Below are 20242 nucleotides of genomic sequence, written 5' to 3' on the forward strand. Positions count from 1 at the left end.
TGAATTAAATATGATGCATCAGGAATGTCGCAAGGAGTGCGCACTGAGAAGTGACGCATCGCTGCTTTCACGTAGCGATGCGTCATTTCTCATAAATGAGGCCCCTGAATTTTAAAACGTCAACAGTAACGAAAGCTTTGTTAATCTACAAGAAATTCTGTTCAATTTAATGTCATTTTTCCAAATATCACTTCTTTCTGGAAAGGAAGAAATGTGTGCGCCTATCCCCAATTTTTAAAATACTTAGATATGAATTATTCAAGCATCAACAAGATGTCTTTGAGAAGTGTAAGGAAACCGACAGGGGCCTAGTTTCAGGCGTTATTTCCCGTAATTAAATGCATTCTCTTGTTTGTTGTTAGGCCCAGTAAGAGTTATGTATGATGGTGTGTTTGTGTCGGATTTTACCTGGAGTCAGAAGCACGAGTCATAAAAGCTTGTTTCTTTGAATTGTTACGTTTTAATTTAGATCCACATTTTCTCCTTATCTCTTTCACTTTCCCCCTCTCTTTTTTGTCAAATTCATCTTCAGATGTGCCCGCTGACAGAATTCTGTGCCCTATAAAGGACTCTACGGATTTTTGGAGTTCAGTTACTGTTGTGGTTTATTAAGTTGGTCTTTTAAGTGCATGCAATTGCAGCTCATGCCAGGAACATTGTGGTCTCTGTATCAGAAGGTTCCATGTTGATCAGTTGTACACTGGAGACTGAGGGGCTGGCAGCATCATTGGTGGTGTGTCATCTCAAGCAAATAAATAGGCCTAGACAATTTGGCAGAGCTGTGCTAGGCAGAACTCCGCAGAATGGTTAAAAGACTTCACTGCACAAGATGGGATACGAGGGCAGGCAGAGTTATCCGGTGTGCCTGTTTGCGTTGCGTTTTCTGTCAAACACAATGTGGCATATGTACTCGCATTCCAAATCACTCACTGGTGGCACCACGCGGTTCGCATGGGTGCAGCCATTTTGTTTCTACTCTGTTTATGGCGCTGGGCCTAATTTTAAATTCCTCTGTAATTTTTGTAATCATCTGACCTCCTATTTAATCTACCCCACTTTTTATTTATTGTATTAGAGAGTGTTTGATGGGTCGGTGTATTTTACGTTTAAAAAAAAATAGTTTTTTGCGACTTTTTACATTTTGTTGATTTTTCACCTTACTTACTTATTTCTTATTTTCTTTTTTCTGTGTCTTTTATAATCTTTGCCCCATCTAGCGCCATGGCAGATCAGGCTCACCTACCTTGCAGGCTGCGCTGCTGCCCAGGTTTGCAGCCCCAGACGCTCTTCAGTGAGGAGGAGGTGACAGCACTAGTTTTTTTGTGCAGAACTACCTCCCTTCTATCCTGGCAGCAGGCGTCAGGCCCAAAAGTTGACACCCCCTGCGGGAGTATTTGCAACTCTGGAGGAGGGTGCACCGGTGCATCGGCGCACCAGCAAGGTTCAGTACACCATTCTGCAGCTGAAGCACCACTGGGAGGATATTCTTGGCAAGGAGCAGGACCTAAAGAAATTTGGAATAGGGATTTTGGATTTGTATGGGCAACTCAGCATTAATATATAGCCTCAAAACTGGGACTATAGGCAATCTGTTAGGTTTTATGATTATTGTGGGCTGAGGGTAGAATATTGGGGTATAGGATGTTTGTGCTGGGCTCCAAGATGGGAGTTTCTGTCTGGAGGTTGGTGTTGTTTCCGAAAAACATAATTGCTCTGACACCCTTACCTGCCATCTCCCTTTTACGAGGCGATTAGGACGGTACACAAACCCACTGTCATGATACTACACTTATCAAGAACAACACAGACATAGAATTAATATAATGCAAGGTTCCCTGTCCCCAATGAGGTTTCATGTCCCTCATTATTCATATTTTCCCCAATTAAAACCCACCCCTGTCCCGTGCATTCATCACTCCAGGTGTTCATGTGTTAATATGTTATTATTATGTATTATTATGTAGTTGTACAAGGAAACACTTGTGTAGTGTAGTTCCTATATTCCCAATAGACTCTGCGCATTGGAATAATACATCCAATAGATTTGACATAGAACTTATGTCAACTAGGTCTCTATTGAATATATTAAACTTAATTGTGAGTGCCAACTAGCTTAGAGCTTCTCGAATACACAAGAAGGGATTAGTTTCTGACAACGCATAAACATGACAACTTTGTTTCCCCAAGAATAAACGTATCTTCAGAGTCGTGGAAACAATAAGTAGACATTTTAGACGGGCATTTTCATTAAAAGGGATTTATTGTACTGTTTTCTTTCTCATGCAAGTAAAGTGAACTGTTACAATCGTTATACAGGCTGCAAAGTATAATGCATACACCGTGAAGAGTATTATGAAATAATACTGTAAAAGCATTGGATGGTTTCTAAACCATAGATAAATACATACATAAATAACAAAGGCTAAAAGTACCCAACTGGTGCTTCTAAAATACGCCTACCCCGATGTACCTAACCTAAGTCTAGTACGAGGGAAGAAGTAAGTGTAGTGTAGCATAGGTTTAGTTTCTTTGCCAAGAATCTATCCAAGATTTCTCTTAGGGTCTAATCAGCTCCATGCCGTAGTTTTGAATAAAGGAGGTTTGGTATCTCTTTCTCGGGACTCGATTTCCCAACACCCCGCGAGGGGAGCTTGGAAACACTGGAGCTGGATTCTCAGCAAGAGAAATGACAGCTTCTCGATCAGTGCATCAGCTGGAGGGTCGGCTTCCTTCGGCACTTGCTGTAGCGAGCTGCGTCGGGCAAGTAGATAGTCGAGCTGCTCCGAACCACTGTGTGTTTGCTAGAGCAAGTGAAGGCATATTTATACCTTGAAGGTGCCTAGTTTGACGTAAAGTCGTGCATAATAACGTCATCAAAGAACCCCAAGGGAATGGTAGTTCTTTGAAAACTCCATGAGTTCTTTGACAATTTAATATTCGAGCAAGGGGATGTCCCTGACTGCTTGAACCGATTTTCCCAAAAATCGTTGTGGCTTTCTGGTACGGGTGGAAGTAGCCATGCCTGTATTTGGACTGCATGGGCTATGTCTAAATATGGGTATGATTTCTATGCCTATATTAGGGCAATGTGAATTGTACCTATATAAGGGCATGAATCGGGAAATTTCGCTCGTATCCTAAAACGCCAAACAACACTTGGGTTGTTAAATGTATTCTTTTGGCTATTGAAATTACCAATGCTTTTTGTCAGAATTCTCGAAATTTCCAATGCTTGTTGTTATCGCTGTTTGAAATCATGAATGTGACAGGAGTATTTCTTTTTACAATAACTCGGTGTATTTCCTGGAAACTGACTTTAAAATGAAAAACAAGCATCTTTGAAATGCTCGCGTTCGCTTGCTTTCACCTGCTGTGTTGATTCCAGAAACACAGCATGAGAATGTAGGGATGCGCTTGGTTCAACCGACATCCTTGGGTGTGGCATGAGTATATAATGCCACACCCAGGTTCTAGGAGGCGCTTAGCCTTCCGGCTTTCATCTCGGCAGCAGCTCCTTTGGATAAGCGCTTACCTAAATCCTTCAAGGCATCCAGAACTTTCAGTCTTGATCTCAACCACGGAAAGAAAATACCGAAAAGCGAGAAAGAAGAAAAGCTAAGTGAATTCTTTTAATTTCAAGGCTCCCATCACGAGAAAGTTATTAAGTAGCGCTCTGCAATAGAAGAAAACAAACAATTATTAGAAACACTTTTCTGTTTGCAGAAAAGAAATTTTAGACACAAGGACTATAATGAAAAGACATTTTGAATTAAAAAAAGCGTAACTTCCTAAAAGAAGTTATGGTGTGTATGTTTTGTATTTTCCGGTTCTTTCTTTAGCATTCCGTGAGAAGATTGGCATATGGGCATGAAAGTGAAGTAAGTGAATGTAGAGAAGTGGTGACTCAGGTGTACTGTATATTTTTAAAATAACTTTAAACTAAAAGAAGAATAAACACTAATCCAACTTTTATTGTTTCATCTTAGAATGGAGACATCAAAAAATCGCAACTACAACGCCACTACACTGATCACGCCCACAAGAGACCACATCCTACTTCCTGACTCACCTCACAACGACATCCAGGACGCAAAGCCCAACTCGGTAGTTCGCAGGTAGGAAATTTATGGCACTGCTAATTTGAAAGAGCATAGTATTTAGGATAGAATAAGTAGTTAAAAGCAATTCATAAAACCGTTTTCTAAGGGTGCTTCTTGTTGCCTCGCAGGTCGACGACAAAAACATCATTAGCGTCCAAATCCGACCCTCCTCCCTGATTACTATCATCAACCCTTAGTGTATTACTATAAATCACTGTCTGTAGGATAGGGATCCTGGGAGTTTGACCCATAGCGTCTCTGCGAAACACTACCAATCATCTTATAGGTAAGGTCTCTGAATATTAAGATGAGAGTGCATTGATAACCTTGACACCCACTTGTGCAAAGCACAATGGATATGCTCTTTATTGCTCTTCCCACTATGCTACTTTTAAATTTTGACTTGTTTATTTTTTTATACTGTCTCCTTTTTTCCAACTTCCCTATTCAATTTTTGCTCCATTCTTGTCATCCCTGTATTACATTTGTTTATCTTTTTGCATGTTTATTTTGTTTTGGGTGCTGACACTTTTCAGTCTGCACTCGTCTCTAATTCACTTATCTTCTGCTTTGTTGGTGATAATATTTCCCTCTATCCTGTATATATTGTGGTACTGTAAGACTGAGAACACATTGTTGGTACTCTACTGCCTACCATGAAGATAACAGGCCACAGTAAGCTATGTTTGTTGAGAAGGCTTTTTTTTCCTGCTTATGCTCAAACAGTTGAGTTAACAAGATAGTGGCTATGATCATGGACCCCCCCCCCCCAAAGTTGTGTGGCTGTGTAATTCATTTATAAAGTATACCAGCATTTTCCTTTACAGTGCAGCATGGCTGGAAATTACGAGGTCCCATTGCATTTGCCAACCAACACCATATGTCTTGTATTGACCATTATTCCACCTCTTCATTGTGCTTCAAGGCCTGAGTCATCATGAGCACCATATGTTATAGCTCTGCCCGTGTATTAGAAAATGTTTTGGTTGGCTTCACCACCTGACTTGTCTATCATTGTCAACCAACCAAATGCCCAGAGTGATATTTGTTAGAAGATACTGCAGTGCTCATCGAACTGTAGAGACCCCTGGGTTATAATGTGCTATATAAATCAAATAAATAAATAAATAAATGTATTGCAGTTGTATTGTTTTTATTGAAAAAATGAAGTGGAGGAGTATCTGGCATCTAAAATGTGTAAAATGTTTTATTGTAGCCACACAGACCACCAGAGATGTTGCCACATGCTGCTACAAAAGAAGAGTCAGTTGGAGGGGGAGAATTTGTGGCAGGGCCAGACACCGGTAAGTCACATAATTACTATTATACTCACTTGCTAGTACCAGTGTGTCAATACCTTGTGATCGTGAACTCCCCAGTTTTACCAGCCTCTTCAATCTGTAATTCAGCTAAAGTTCACATAATGAGCCTTGAAGGCTTGAGGAAAACGTAAAAGAACAGAATCTTAAAAGAAAGGATGGTTGAAAATGATATATAACATGAATACAAGGGTGGGTGGGAGAAAGGGTGCATGGGTGGGTTAAAGGACTTAAGGGTGAAAATGTTGCTGGAAGAAAGGGTATATATTGCTATTGAATGGATGGATAATGGGTTGGAAATGTTGGTGAAAGACTGGATGAGAGATAGTAAAGCTTAAATCATGAATCATGGTGTCTATGGGTGAATCAGAACGAAAGGATGAATGACTATTTGGACTGCTTGAATTAATGAGCAAGGCAGATCTTCTCAGGGCAGGGGCTCACCTACTTCTCTTACTTTGGTCATGTAGGGTTTTCAAAGCTATAGTTTAAAGTGGAGGGTAATGTTTGTTATACTCCCTTGACTCAATGTAGTTGTTGAGGGAGGCATATGTATCCCACCCATCATCATTCACCACCATCCTCCAGAGTCTATGGCATTGTGCCAGCTGTGACTAAAGGGCGGTATGGTTCAATTTGTGACTTCAGTGTTGGCTGTGTAATGTGCGTCTGATTCACTGAATGTAGCATTTACAAAGTTTTCAATGTATTGCAAACTGAACACACAAGTGTGTTTCCTTGGCCTTTTTAGTCACCTCTTAGCACATCACTCTTTTAGTTTTCCTAAGTTCTTCCATCCCAGACTACCAAAACATAGAAAAATACATTCTTGGCATGTGCAACATTTGATTTTATAGCCATGTGTAGTGATTCCAAAGTATATTTCATGGTTTACGCTAACAGATTTATTTTTCGACTGTTCAGATTTTTCCCTCTCAACTTCTGTTGACTAGTACAGGGACTGAATAAGCCAAATATGACGAATCGATGATCAGTGTAATGGCAGTGAACCCTCTATTGGTGGAAATAATATGTGGTAGTGGGTGAGGCCAGTGAGTAAAGTAGTAGTAAGTGTATGATTTTGATGTCAGATTTGGTGTATGGGATACGCTGTGACGAACATGCCAAATACAATCTGTTTCGCCCGTTACTTTCCCTGTAGTGTAGTGCACCATTCTCACCAAAGTCTGCTTATGGCAGACAGGATAATATCCATATTCCATGCATGAGGTGTGTGAGGTAATATCTTATTTATTATTCATTTGCCTCCTTGTAGTCGGAGTAGAAAGAGAAAGGCATTTGGAGAAGAGCAAGGTCGTTGGAATTAAAGTTAGATATTTGTCAACTACAGGTGCCCGAGCTGCAGACAGTAGCAAAATACCCAATGCACTGGGTAGCAATGAGTATGCCTCCATTAATTTGGCACAACACACAGCTTGTACTCGATAGTGCATAATACCTTTCTCATTAATAAGAAGTACTTTATTTTCCTGCTCAAAGTGTCCGTTTAGTTACTTGAAAAGACTTTTGAGGAAAAATCCAGTGTTATTCTTATTCTGCTTTAATACTTTTCTGCAACACATTCAGTCCTTTTAAGTGAGGTAAGTGTGGGTAAAACATACAATTGGCCTTGTGGCTCTCTTAATCATAATCACATCAAATTTCAATGGCCCTAGGGGACCAGCAATGTACTGCTACTGTGGCACCCACTAATTTCAAACAATTGTTTGCACAGAGCATTATTTCTAATTTGTCTATTTCTTTTTCTCATTATAGCTACTCCTGCTGGTTCATTTGTGACACCCAACAGACAGGAGATAGCAGCCCACACAACGGTGGCAGAGGCTGGAATGTATTCATCAGGAATACCAGTGGCTGGTGGACCTGGAAGAAGAAGAGGCAGAAATACCTCATGGTCAGGCGGACCCCCGTTGCAGCCTGTCCTCCTCAACCTCAAGCGTCCCAGCCATACATCACCGGCACCGCCAGCAGCTAACAGCAATGGCTGCAACCCCCTCCACCTCTGACAGCTGGCCATTGCTGCGGAGCATCCTACAGCGGCTGGACACTATAGATAGCTGTCTTGTCAGGGTAGAGCAGAGCCTAAACCAGCTCTGAGCTCAAATGGACAGTGCGATCTTCTAGTCCTTTTACAAAAAATGTGTTTTGGTGGGAGGGGCTTGTTGTTGGGGGAGAGGAATGGGAAGGGAGTTGGGATCATTTTTTTTAATCGTTAGATATTTTTTGAAATTGGTGGTTGGGTCAATTTTTTTAAGGAGAGGTATGGGCCTGTTGTGTGTGGAAAGGGTGGGTATGTTTGTATAAAAAATAAAGGGGAAAATTAATATATTTCATCAAAATGTATGCATGAAGTATTTTTTTTGTGTTTTACATTTACTTTGCACTGCTGCCTTTAGTTTTTGTGCAGCCAATTTATCTGCTAGTAGGAGTGTATGATACCACTTAGTTATAGGTAGTCATACCGCTCTAACTATCGGGACCCTTAGTGGACATGCTGCCATGACCTATATTGTCTACAACCTAGATAACCCATTTCCTGCCGTAGCAGTTAGTTAGTTACTTACTAACTTAACTAATTCACTTCACTCAATAGTTTTCTTATCTGAATATAGATGAAGCAACATCAGGGAAGGCATCACCCAGGTGAGCTCCAAATGCAGGATCAATCAGAAGGATTATCCATCGCAGACAACTAAATGGAAATAAAAACACTGAGTTAGTGGGTTATATCAAAGCTTTACAAATAATTGAGAGCAGACTACTACATGATGACACAACAAAGAATTCCTTATAGTGATATAATAATAAAATATAGCAGAAGGCGTAACTTGAGCAATGGGGAGCTAAAATTTAATTAAAACTAGGCCTCAATGACGAGGCTGACAACTGATGTTCCTCGTTCTATAGCTAAAATATGGATCACTTTTATGCGCAGATAAGTGAATGGAGCCAGTGTGGGCTATTGCTTAGGTAATAGAAGATCCTGCACTGAGTAGGTGTTGCTTTTGCCACATCCACCCCACAAAGTGTGTGATCTATTGATGGTGTAAATTAAGCCGGAATCTCAATTAATCACATAGTCCGGGGGAAGAGGTTTAGGGGTTTGATGAATCGATGGAAAAGGGGATTTGGGGAAAGGTTTAACAAAGACAAATACTACACAGGGACAACATTCATCTGGGCAATGAGCAGCACACCATTGTAAACAATCTGTTGTGGAAGGAAGCAAAGGAATGAGTATGAGACAGTACAGATAATGCATTGCAAACAGTCATTCCGCCTCCAGGACCCAAGTTATCAGATATCTAAATGTTCAGTGTCCTAGGTTGGAAAAAATAAAATTGTTGTGGAGTGAACCCACCCAATCGGTTATCCAAATATGATTGTTAAAAGAAAAATTATACTGCATTGAAACATTAGGTGGTGCATCTGCATTCTCCTTGGGAATGTCCATCACTCGTGGGTGCCTGTCTGGACGGGTCCAGTAGGTAAGCAGGTGTGTTGAGCTTTGCTTTCGCCTTTCATTAGTGCAGGAGACTAGAAGGCTTGTGAATTGTATAACAGAAACAGTATTTCAGAGTCAAGGAGAAGGGCAGAAGAAAGATAAGTTTAATGAGGAGTGTTCCACAAAGACTCAGAAGCAGATCAAAACAACCATAAGGGGGCTCAAAGTTCCACTTTTGCCACTAGTGCGACAAACACATACACGCAGCATCAATTCACAAATCAACGCACCTCTCTCCATTCCAATTGCTGAGTCCTAGACCTTAGAGTCATGGTTTCCCTTTGAAGTCAATATATTCTTTCCTCTAGCTGCTGATGAGGTAGTCCTGTTCTGAGTTCTTCTATCCACCTCTTGACTCTGAGTAACTCTGTCCCAGTCATGACCCAGGCAAGATAGACGTGTAGTGCATGGCTCTTGAAGAACAAGTAGAGAAACAGAATTGAAGTATTTTGTAAAGGTTTTGTTTATTAACTAAGGTGACTGTTCTGGTCTCTGAAGAACCAGAAAAAAAGAGGGGACCCTGCCAGTAAATCTGGCTAAGTTTGAATGGGCCAATTTCCTTCAGGAAAAAATGATTGCCCATCATTCAGGCCCCAAACATTGCAAATGATCTCAAACAAGCTTCCAAATTACAATTCAACACCCTCCTTCACTGTCTGCCACCAGGTGAATCATCAATCATCACTCTCAATCACTCAATAATCACTCGTTGGTGCAATGGTTACCTGTTCCAATCCAAGCCCCGTGATAGGTACAGTATCTCCCCTTTGATGCCAGCAATAGATTGGAATTTAGCAGTCTTGTGGGGTAGCCCTCCTAGGTGATAAAAAACAGAAGGATCATAGGAGTGGTCCTTACAGGTTTATTTTCACTAAGTAAGTTTGTAAAGCCCAATCACCAACAGGAAAAAAAATATTGCTGATAATTTGGATCTCAAACATTACAAACCATCTCAATCAAGTTTCCAAATTACAGTTCAACACCCTCCCTCACTGTCTACCACCTCTTGAATCATCAATCATCACTCACAATCACTCACTCATAGTTGCAATAGTTGTAGTTACCTCTTCCAATACAAGCATGGGTAGGCTAGGTAGTAGGTACACCAGTCATCTTAGACATAGGCAACACAATGAAATTTGCTGTTGGAACTCTTGTAAATCAATGATCTTCTGGGGCATCTAAGTGATGCAAACAAGGATAAGCATGAGAGGGAGGCAGGCATTGTCTCCAATATCATGAAGGAATTGTGGAGGTTACTTCAATGCACACTGGCCTAATGGCAATCCAGCAATATATATGAAAATGTAAAAAATATAACTATATATAATTCACTAAAGAAAACATAGGTTTCAGGGGTGTTATAGTTAGCTGGACAATTCACTTGCACGAAACCATTGAAATTCCTCCGTTATAGTTAGTTGTACTAAGTATAACTTGTGCGCCCGCAATCCACTGCTGATGATGTCACATATTACATCATTCATGACATGGTCAGTGACATCACTGATGACATCACTGATGATATCTCAAATTACATCACTGATATCATCACTGATGACATCATCCAGTGAATGTGGTTTGGTTTGTTATTTATGTAATTATTATATATATAGGAATCTGCATTGAAGTCTGAGTGGATGTAGAAGTGTCTGGATGGAGGATTTAGTACTACTGTGATTGACTGTGTAAGTGAGTCATTTAAAGTGTCTCACTAAATATATGGTATAGTTATTTAACTGTGTGAATGTTTGTTTCACTCTGTGTCTTGTTGTGTAAACTACTGCATAAGTTGGTTACTAGGTATGCGAATCTCTATATTACTTTTTAATTAGTTAAGAGAGGGAATGTGTGTGTACATGGATGGAAGGTGTATAACTGTCTAAAGATGTATAAATAGTTGATTAAGTACATATATGAGGTTAAGACTGTTTGTGAAAACAGTTGTTTTGAGTGAGTGAATCTCTTTATGGGTGTGTTGATGAGTAAATATATTTCTCAATGACATATGTCCAACAAAGTAGAAATATAAAAGGCAATGTATGTGACAGTGGTTGTATATAAATAGGTATACATAAGACTCAGTGATTGTAGCAGTGACTGTATCGAAAACTGTATACTTGTAATAGTGATTTTATAACACACGAAGTATGTGTTAGTATCTATATCTATACTAATAATATAAAGAGACAGCCTAAACCTTTGAGGCGGGTAAGCTCCGGAACCAAAGCGCCAACCGGAACACCGCATACAGCATTGGAAAGGTCAGGCAAAGCAAATAGACATAGGCTATACACCGGCACAACGTATACATTAGAATGGACAAAGCACGTTATTTCACAAAGTAGTCCATTGGAAGTAGCACCAGCTCTAAGGTGGGCGTGTGCGTTCTGTGAGGATTCAGCATTGTAACGTGTGAGACGCCTGCAGCCTGAGAATAGCGTCCGGAATAGCGTTCGATAACGTCGTGAGGTGTGTTCTGCAAGGGGGGGCGTGTGCGTCCAGCATTCAGCATAGTAAAGCATGGAGACGCCAAAGGCATTAGAATAGCGTTGGATTCTGCATTGTAACATGTGGAGACGCCAGCAGCCTTAGATTAGCGTTTCTTTGTTGTGGGTGTCTGCATTCATAGACGCCGTCGCCTGCAGCATGAGATTAGCGTTTCTTTGTTGTGGCCGTGTGCATTCACAGACGCCGTCGCCTGCAGCATGAGATTAGTGTTTCATTGTTGTGGGCGTGTGCATTTGAAGACGCCATGGTGGGTTTCAGCACCACATCATGTTTCGGGACAGCGTGAACCAACAAAGACGCACAGCCTCATTGTCAAAGCCACAACAGTACTGGGCCATTTGCTAACTGTCAGCTTCAGTACTGCATGGACCGACAAAACCGCACAGCCTCATTGTGCAAGCCAGGGAAGCACAGGGGCATTCAGGACTGCGTGAACCCACAAAGACGCACGGCTTCATTGTCAAAGCCATAACAGCACTGGGCCATTTGCTAACTTTCGGCTTCGGGACTGCGTGGACCGACAAAGATGCACGTCCTCTTTGCCCAAGCTAGGACTTCACAGGGGCATTAGCTAACTGTCGCTTTTGGAGAGCCCAAACACACGCTCACCTTCGGATAAGATATGACATCTCGGGGGCGGTAGCACTATCTCCATTTGGGAGCTGGCAAACACACGCTCACCTTCGCAGACACACTCGCAGAGCGCAAGCTCACCTTCTGCGGCACTGACGCAGAACTTCCTCAGAGCGGGCACACAACCTCAAATGCGGCCGAATGTTTGGCGGATGGCCGACATTTCCCTTTTTAGGACACTTTTGCCACACGCTCACCATCCAGGTGCTGGACACATCTTGCAGACGCGCAGCATTGCGGGGCTGCGTTTGGCCCCTGGGAGCCAAAGGAACTGGACGGCAACCACAGGTGCTGACTCTTAAGCGGGTGCTGAGGCACAGGTAACTGTGACGATTCCTGACACTGCCTTCACAAGAACAGCCACTATTACCGTGTGCAAACACCTGTTATACACAGGTAATAATGTTTATATTTTTTTCCTAAGGAGTGCGTGTTACTCTTCACAACAACTACATAATGTTGGGGAACTACTAACCTTACTGCCTTAGGTACAGCAGCCGCTCTAACTAACTAACTTAGTGGGCTCATTAACCTTTGTGCCATTTATGAACAAGTTTGGCTTAAGGAATCAAACAGAGACTCACTAACAAGGAATTTGGATTGCCCACAGAAGGGAAGACTATTTACACGATCTAATGTGTGTCGCACAGCTACTCTGAACAACTGCCACAATTACAATGTTGTGACTATTACCTATTCCATGTTAATCCGAAATGCCCACTATGTCTGAACATCGGAGTATGACAATTGTGCTACTTCATGCCTCGAATTATACTTATTAGACTCACTTACCCACAAGCTCGAAAACAAAATAACACCCTTACAGTCATTCTATTTCACATTTACAAACCTACTCCGGGGATAAACCAAACAGGGTGAAAAGGAAGTCACAACTATCCAGGACTACTTCTAAAGCATGGGCATAAAAGATACAACGCATACACAAAAGCCAAAACCACATTGACCTAATGGTAGATGACATTACTGCGCCATCTACGTCCGCAGTTTGCATGGAACAAACTCTGAGATGTTCTCACCGGCTTGCTAACAGGAATGCACACATACCATCTTCAAGTGATATAGAGCCTCACTCACACAACCTGGTACCAGACAAACCGTCCACTTTGGTTGAGGTGCACAACACACAACACATCAATGTAACACACACTACAACAGGGACACCAGCACTATGGCACCAGCAACAGCCACAATTCACTGTACAAATACATCCTCGCTTTCAACACACAATAAGATCCGCCTTCCAATACAACCCACTTTGCGACTACATCAACCATACCGATATCAACATTGGAAACATGGACAATGTCTGTGGCAACTGCAATGCACTTAAATGGAAGGCTGAACCTTAAGGACTTTGCTGCTCCTCAGGAAAAGTACATTTAAGCAACATTGAAGACCCAACAATACTCATTACACAGCTACTAAATGGGACTCATCCCCTTCCTATAATTTCTTAAATAACACACGCCGTTACAATAATATCTTCCAAATGACATCCTTTGGGGCTGATGAAGTAAGAGAGGTAATTTTATGCCTACCTTTAAAATCCATGGGCAGTTATACCATTTAATTGGCAGTCTAATGCCGCTGGTAGGCAAGCCTGCCCAATTTCTGCAAACATATTTCCTATCTCAACAACATCAACTCGACACACGGTCACACATGCTGCCACATGTAAACATCCAACTTATTCAACTACTACAGGACACATTTCACCCACATAACACTTACATTCAGTCCCTAAAGTACAACTATGAGATGAATATACAGAAGGAAGACTTGCACCTCATTATCCACGCTGATCAACGTCCACCAAATACATATCAAGGGAGGTACAATTCACCTACCACAGATGAGGTTGCTGTTCTTTTAGTCAATGAGAACAAAGGGCCACGCGACATCATATTACATATTCGGAACATGCTTTTATGTAGAGTGTCAGAATTACATAGGTCATATGATCCTTTACAATACCCCATTCTATTCACAAGAGGGGAGGATGGGTATTGTTTAAATATACCCCAAAACCATTTGCATACTCACAAAACTATCATATGCATGCAGTACTATGCCTATACCCTCATGGTTAGATCGGGCGCTTTCAATACCTTGCATTGGTTCCGCAATCTATTTAATCAATAAATTGTGGATATGATGGCAAAGATGATTACGGAAAGGCTGGATTTTATACGACGTAATCAAACACAACTACGCACTGATAACTACATCCATTTAAAATATGCGGTTAATCAGGATCAGCACGTCTCGTCACTAGATATTGGACAACACGTTATATTGCCGTTCACATTCACTGGCTCACCCAAGTACATGCTTGAAAAGACACTGGATGCCATGACGTACGTCAGGCAGTATGGAAGACCTGATTTGTTTATCACCTTCACCTGCAATCCTGAATGGCCAGAAATTAAACATAATTTATTCACTAGATCCTGAAACACATCTCCTTCAATCACACTACAGCTCTCCATTGGACGGACCACAGCTGCGTTCACTTAAGCTACAAAAAGACCACGACCCACAACCTCCCACAACCTATTCCTCGAAGAAACTGGAACAAAATCACCACCGACCAACTCTTCACATCGCTTAACCAAAACCCTCCTGCCATATCATCGAACCCAAACCAAGCTGCCACCAAACTCACAGAATGGATCACCCACAGCGCTGACGAATTAGCACCCTTGAAAAACCACCAGAAAAAACAAGGTAGCAAAAAGGCCCCTTGGTTCATTGATGACCTTAAGAAATCCAAGAAGTTATGTCGTACCCTTGAGAAAACCTGGAGAAAAAACCCAACCACTGACAACCTGACCACCTTCAAGAACGCCACCCGAAAACACCACCAATTGATCAGATCCACCAAGAAATCAGCATTCAAGGATCGACTCAACAACAACGCCCACAACAGCAAGGAACTATTCAACATCGTCAAAGAATTTACCAACCCCACCGCCGGCACCAACAACATCACTCCCTCCCAAGACCTCTGCGACTCTTTATCCTCTTTCTTCCACAACAAAATCGCCGACATACATAACAGCTTTGAAAACCAGTCTGAAGAACAGATCACTCCACCCACCTCCGAACCAAAACAGCACTCTCACAACCTCTGTGCCTGGAACCCAATCACTACTGAAGACACCATCCGCCTGATGAACTCCATCCACTCAGGTTCACCAACCGACCCATGTCCCTACCACATCTCCAACAAAGCAGACTCCATCATCGCACCCCATTTACGCGATGTCATCAACTGTTCCTTCAACTCCGCTACCTTCCCGGAAAGCTGGAAACATGCCGAACTCAGCGCCCTTCTGAAGAAACCCACAGCAAACCCCTCTGAACTTAAGAACTACCGCCCCATCTCACTCCTCCCATTCCCTGCCAAAGTCATTGAGAAAGCCGTCAATAGTCAGCTCGCTGCCTTCCTTGAATCCCACAACTCCCTCAACCCCTCACAGTCCGGCTTCCGAGCCAAACACAGCACTGAAACCGCCCTCATCGCTGCTACAGACGACATCTGAACGCTACTGGACAACGGAGAAACAGTTGCCCTCATCCTACTTGACCTCTCCGCCGCCTTCGACACAGTCTGTCATAGCACTCTCATACAATGCCTCAGCAACGTTGGAATACAAGGAAAAGCTTTGGACTGGATCATCTCGTTCCTCGCCGGAAGAACCCAGAGAGTCCGCCTCCGCCCATTCAAATCAGAGTCCACCGAAGTCATCTGCGGCGTACCACAACGATCATCACTCAGTCCTACCCTCTTCAACGTTTACATGAGTCCCTCACATCCATCGCGCGACAACACAACCTCAACATCATCTCCTACGCAGACGACACCCAGCTGATCCTCTCCCTCACCAAAGACCCAAACACCGCCAAAACCAACCTACATGAAGGAATGAAAGAAGTAACCGAATGGATGAAGAACAGCCGCTTAAAACTAAACTCGGACAAAACGGAAGACCTCATCTTAGGATCATCCCCCTCTGCCTGGGATGACTCATGGTGGCCACCGGCCCTGGGTACAGCAGCCATACCTACAGATCACGCACGTAACCTGGGCTTCATCCTAGACTCCTCCCTCTCGATGAACAGACAAGTCAACGCTGTTTCATCTTCATGCTTCAACATCCTACGCATGCTCAAAAAAGTCTTCCGCTGGATCCCCACCGAAACAAGAAAGACAGTCACCCACGCACTGGTCACTAGCCGACTGGATTATGGAAATACCCTTTACGCCGGAACCATAGCCAAACTACAGAAAAAACTCCAACGCATCCAAAACGCCTCAGCCAGACTCATACTGGACATCCCCGTCAAGCTCACATTTCCGGTCACCTGAAAGACCTCCACTGGCTCCCCGTCAACAAGAGAATAACGTTCCGTCTCCTCACCTACGCACACAAGGCCCTCTACGACCTAGGACCCGAATGCCTCAACACACGACTGTCCTTCTACACACCCACCCGCCAACTACGATCATCCAATCAAGCCTTCGCCGCAATTCCGTGCATCCATAGATCCACCATGGGAGGAAGATCCTTCTCCTATTTAGCAGCCAAAACCTGGAATTCTCTCCCCACTCACCTCCGCCTTACACAGAACCACCTCTCCTTCAGAAAGCAGCTAAAAACCTGGCTTTTCGATAAGTAATGCACCCACCCTCCCTCAAGCGCCTTGAGACCCTCTGGGTGAGTAGTGCGCTATACAAATTCCTGAACTTGAACTGAACATCTTAGCGCGTGTGTTCAATTTAAAGGTCAAACCTCTAATGAAGCTGCTGACCCAAAAAGCTATATTTGGTACAAGTAAAGCTTACATTTTTACGATCAAGACGCAAAAGAGAGGACTGCCGCACGTACACATTTTATTGTGGCTTGAACGGAAAATACAGCCAGAGGAAGTTGATCTAATCATATTAGCCGAGCTGCCTGATCCTGTCAACGATCAACTACTATTCCTAATTGTAAAAAAAACATGCTCCATGGCCCATGTGGGGAACACAACATGCTTTCTCCCTGTATGAAAAACGGTATTTGTACTAAAAAATACCCAAGGCCTCTTACAAATGAGACAGAAACAGGAGTTAATGAGTATCCAGTTTACCGTTGGAGAAGCCCAGAGCATGGTGGCCATACGGTCACAATCACTGTCAAAGGAGAGGAGGTCATTGTAAATAATCGGTGGGTAGTTCCATATTCACCTGTTCTGTGCCACAGCTTTAATGCACACATTAATATAGAATACTGCCAATCAGTTAAAGAGAATAAATATATATGCAAATGAATCAACAAAGGGTCTGATCAAGCGACTGCTACTATACAAAACAAACAAAATGAAATAGAAACATATGTCAATGGCCGGTATATTAGCACATCCGATGCCGTGTGGAGGCTTCTTGAGTTTCACATTCATGAAAGGCATCCCACTGTCACGCATTTGGCCATACATCTACCTAATGGGCAAAGAGTATATTTTACAGAAGCAAAAATGAGGTACATTGCACAAACCGCCCCCAGCAACAACCCTTACCGCCTTCTTCCAGTTATGTATGTGTGACGAATTTGCGAGAACCTTACTATACCACAAGGTTCCACAGTTCTACACATGGGCTCATTCTACCATTACACGCCGGAAACGCGTACAGGAGGTACTAGGTCACCCTGGGGTTAGGAAAGATTCTGCTCTTGGTAGGATGTACAGTATTCACCCAAACCAATCTGAATGTTTCTATTTAAGGATTCTTTTGCAACATGTTCGTGGCCCTACCGATTTTGTGAGTCTTTTAAGTGTTAACGGCCAACGAATGCCAACCTATCAGTCTGCCTGTAAAAAACTAGGTCTTATAGAAGACAACGAACATTGGAAGCATACGTTAGCTGATGCTGCGCTTTCTGAATCTCCATCAAAACTCAGGGAATTGTTTGTAACCATTTTGCTATTTTGTCAACCAGCCTACAAGTTAAATCTCTTTTACCTTAAGTAATTGAGACTACTATTCTCACGGGCCCTGATGCAGGACAGTTAGCCCATTTTCCCTGATACCCATGATCCCTACAGATCTACCTTTTCAATTTAAACGCTTACAATTCCCTATTAACATTGCTTTTGCATCCACCATTAACAAATCTTAAGGTCAGACATACAAAGTCATTGGGATTGACTTATGAGAGGACTGCTTCACTCATGGGCAGTTATTTATCCCACTATCGAGGTCCGGGAATACCGAAAACCAATTTATTCTAAATCCTGATTTTCAGGAAACAAAAAATGTGGTGTACCATGAGGTTTTGAAATAAAAAATTATTTTCATACTAAAACCATTGCTAACTTGAATTTTTATACTCGGACAACATCGGAATGGGCTGCTAGTGAATAAATAAAGTGGTGTTTGTATAAGTGTGTAGCTTGGCAAATGTAAGTATGATCAATTGTTTGCTTAAGTGGGTAGGATGACTGCATAAGTGAATAGGGTGTGTGCTGGTGTGTAATGCCGATGTAGGTGTATAAGTATATTTAATAGTGTTCTATTGATCTTTGTTAGCATGTATGAGTGAATTTATAGGCAAGTGTTTAGATGTGTGTGTAGATCTAGAAATTACTGAGTGGGTTTTTAGAAAGTTGTATTGGTGTGTCAATGGATTTAAAAATGGTACTCTGTATTTTAAAGTGAAGTGATGAAAGGTTGTACTAGTGTATGATGAGGTGTATCTGATTGTCACGTGCATGATGTCATCAGTGATGTCATTTGAGATGCCATCAGTGATGTCACTGACCATGTCATGAATGATGTAATATGTGACATCATCAGCAGTGGATTGTGGCACGCGAGTTATACTTAATACAACTTACTATAACGGAGGAATTTCAATGCTTTTGTACAAGTGAAATGTCCAGCTAACTATAACACCCCTGGAACCTATGTTTTTTTCAGTGAATTTCTAAGGTTTTTTTAATGATAATTCCTAACTATAACCTACCTGAAACCTATAGTTTGTCAGTGAATTTCAAAGGTTTTTAAATGCTAATTTCTAACTACAATATCGCTATAACCTATAGTGTTCTTTAAGTAACATTTTAAAACACGTGTATACTTTTTATAGTAAAAACAAACTTAACAGTAGTGTTTTATAACTTATAAATATACCTCCTGGTTTTATGGTATTTATTTTTGGGACATTTCCATCTGTATTTATCCATGTTTTAAAAAAAAAATAATTGTATGTGTATTTACCCATATATATTTCGGGTTTTGTAAAAAAAGGATTTTAAATTAGTATATTTCCGAATTTATTTTACTGATAAATATGCACTCATGGCTGAAAAACTGACCATTTTCACTCATCTAAACATTATTATATGATAAACTATACACAACCTTCATATCAAAATGTGCAAGTTTTCTTATACAAGGATATATATTACTCTTTAAGGCTCTTTACTAAAAGTCTTTTATTGATGTTACCCTTTTACTTTTAGAACAACAGACTTATTGGCCTTCTACTCATCATTGACGGCATTTACAAACGCTCAAAAAATAACCCAATTTCCGTATTTATCCACACTTTAAAATAAATGCAGAGAAGAAAATAAATACTTTTCTGTCTGTATTTATCTGTAAAAATCAGTAAAAACATAAATCAAGGAGCCCTACTTATAATTTAAGAATATTTTCAACTTAATTAGCAGTAATTAAACTATAAGTGTGGTAAAAGTATGACATAGCACCTATAATACCTGACTTTCAAGAACAGCGATTACAGTTCGATTCCATAGTCCATCAGCATCTTAGCCCACCACTATCTCACTGTAGGTAACATCTTGTTTAATCTTCCCAACGACCCAAGCGCCGACACACCTTTCCGGGGGTAGCTTGACGCTTTACAAATGCTGGCATTTTTTTTATTAAAAAGAGAGTAATAAAGGGCGTGGCTTGGCTGGCGAGCATGGCGGTCATCTAGAGCTTCAGCTCCGACCAGCCTAACCTTATCCTGAACACTTATCCTTGCCCTGGGCTTCCGTAAGCGCTCTCTGTACTTGATTCGAGTGCTGGACTGGTGAGGCACACTCGGTAGCGACATCAGCCGTGTGGAGGCGCTGGG

Source organism: Lissotriton vulgaris, chromosome 3_1 (genome assembly GCF_964263255.1).
Source record: "Lissotriton vulgaris chromosome 3_1, aLisVul1.2, whole genome shotgun sequence".
NCBI lineage: Eukaryota > Metazoa > Chordata > Amphibia > Caudata > Salamandridae > Lissotriton > Lissotriton vulgaris.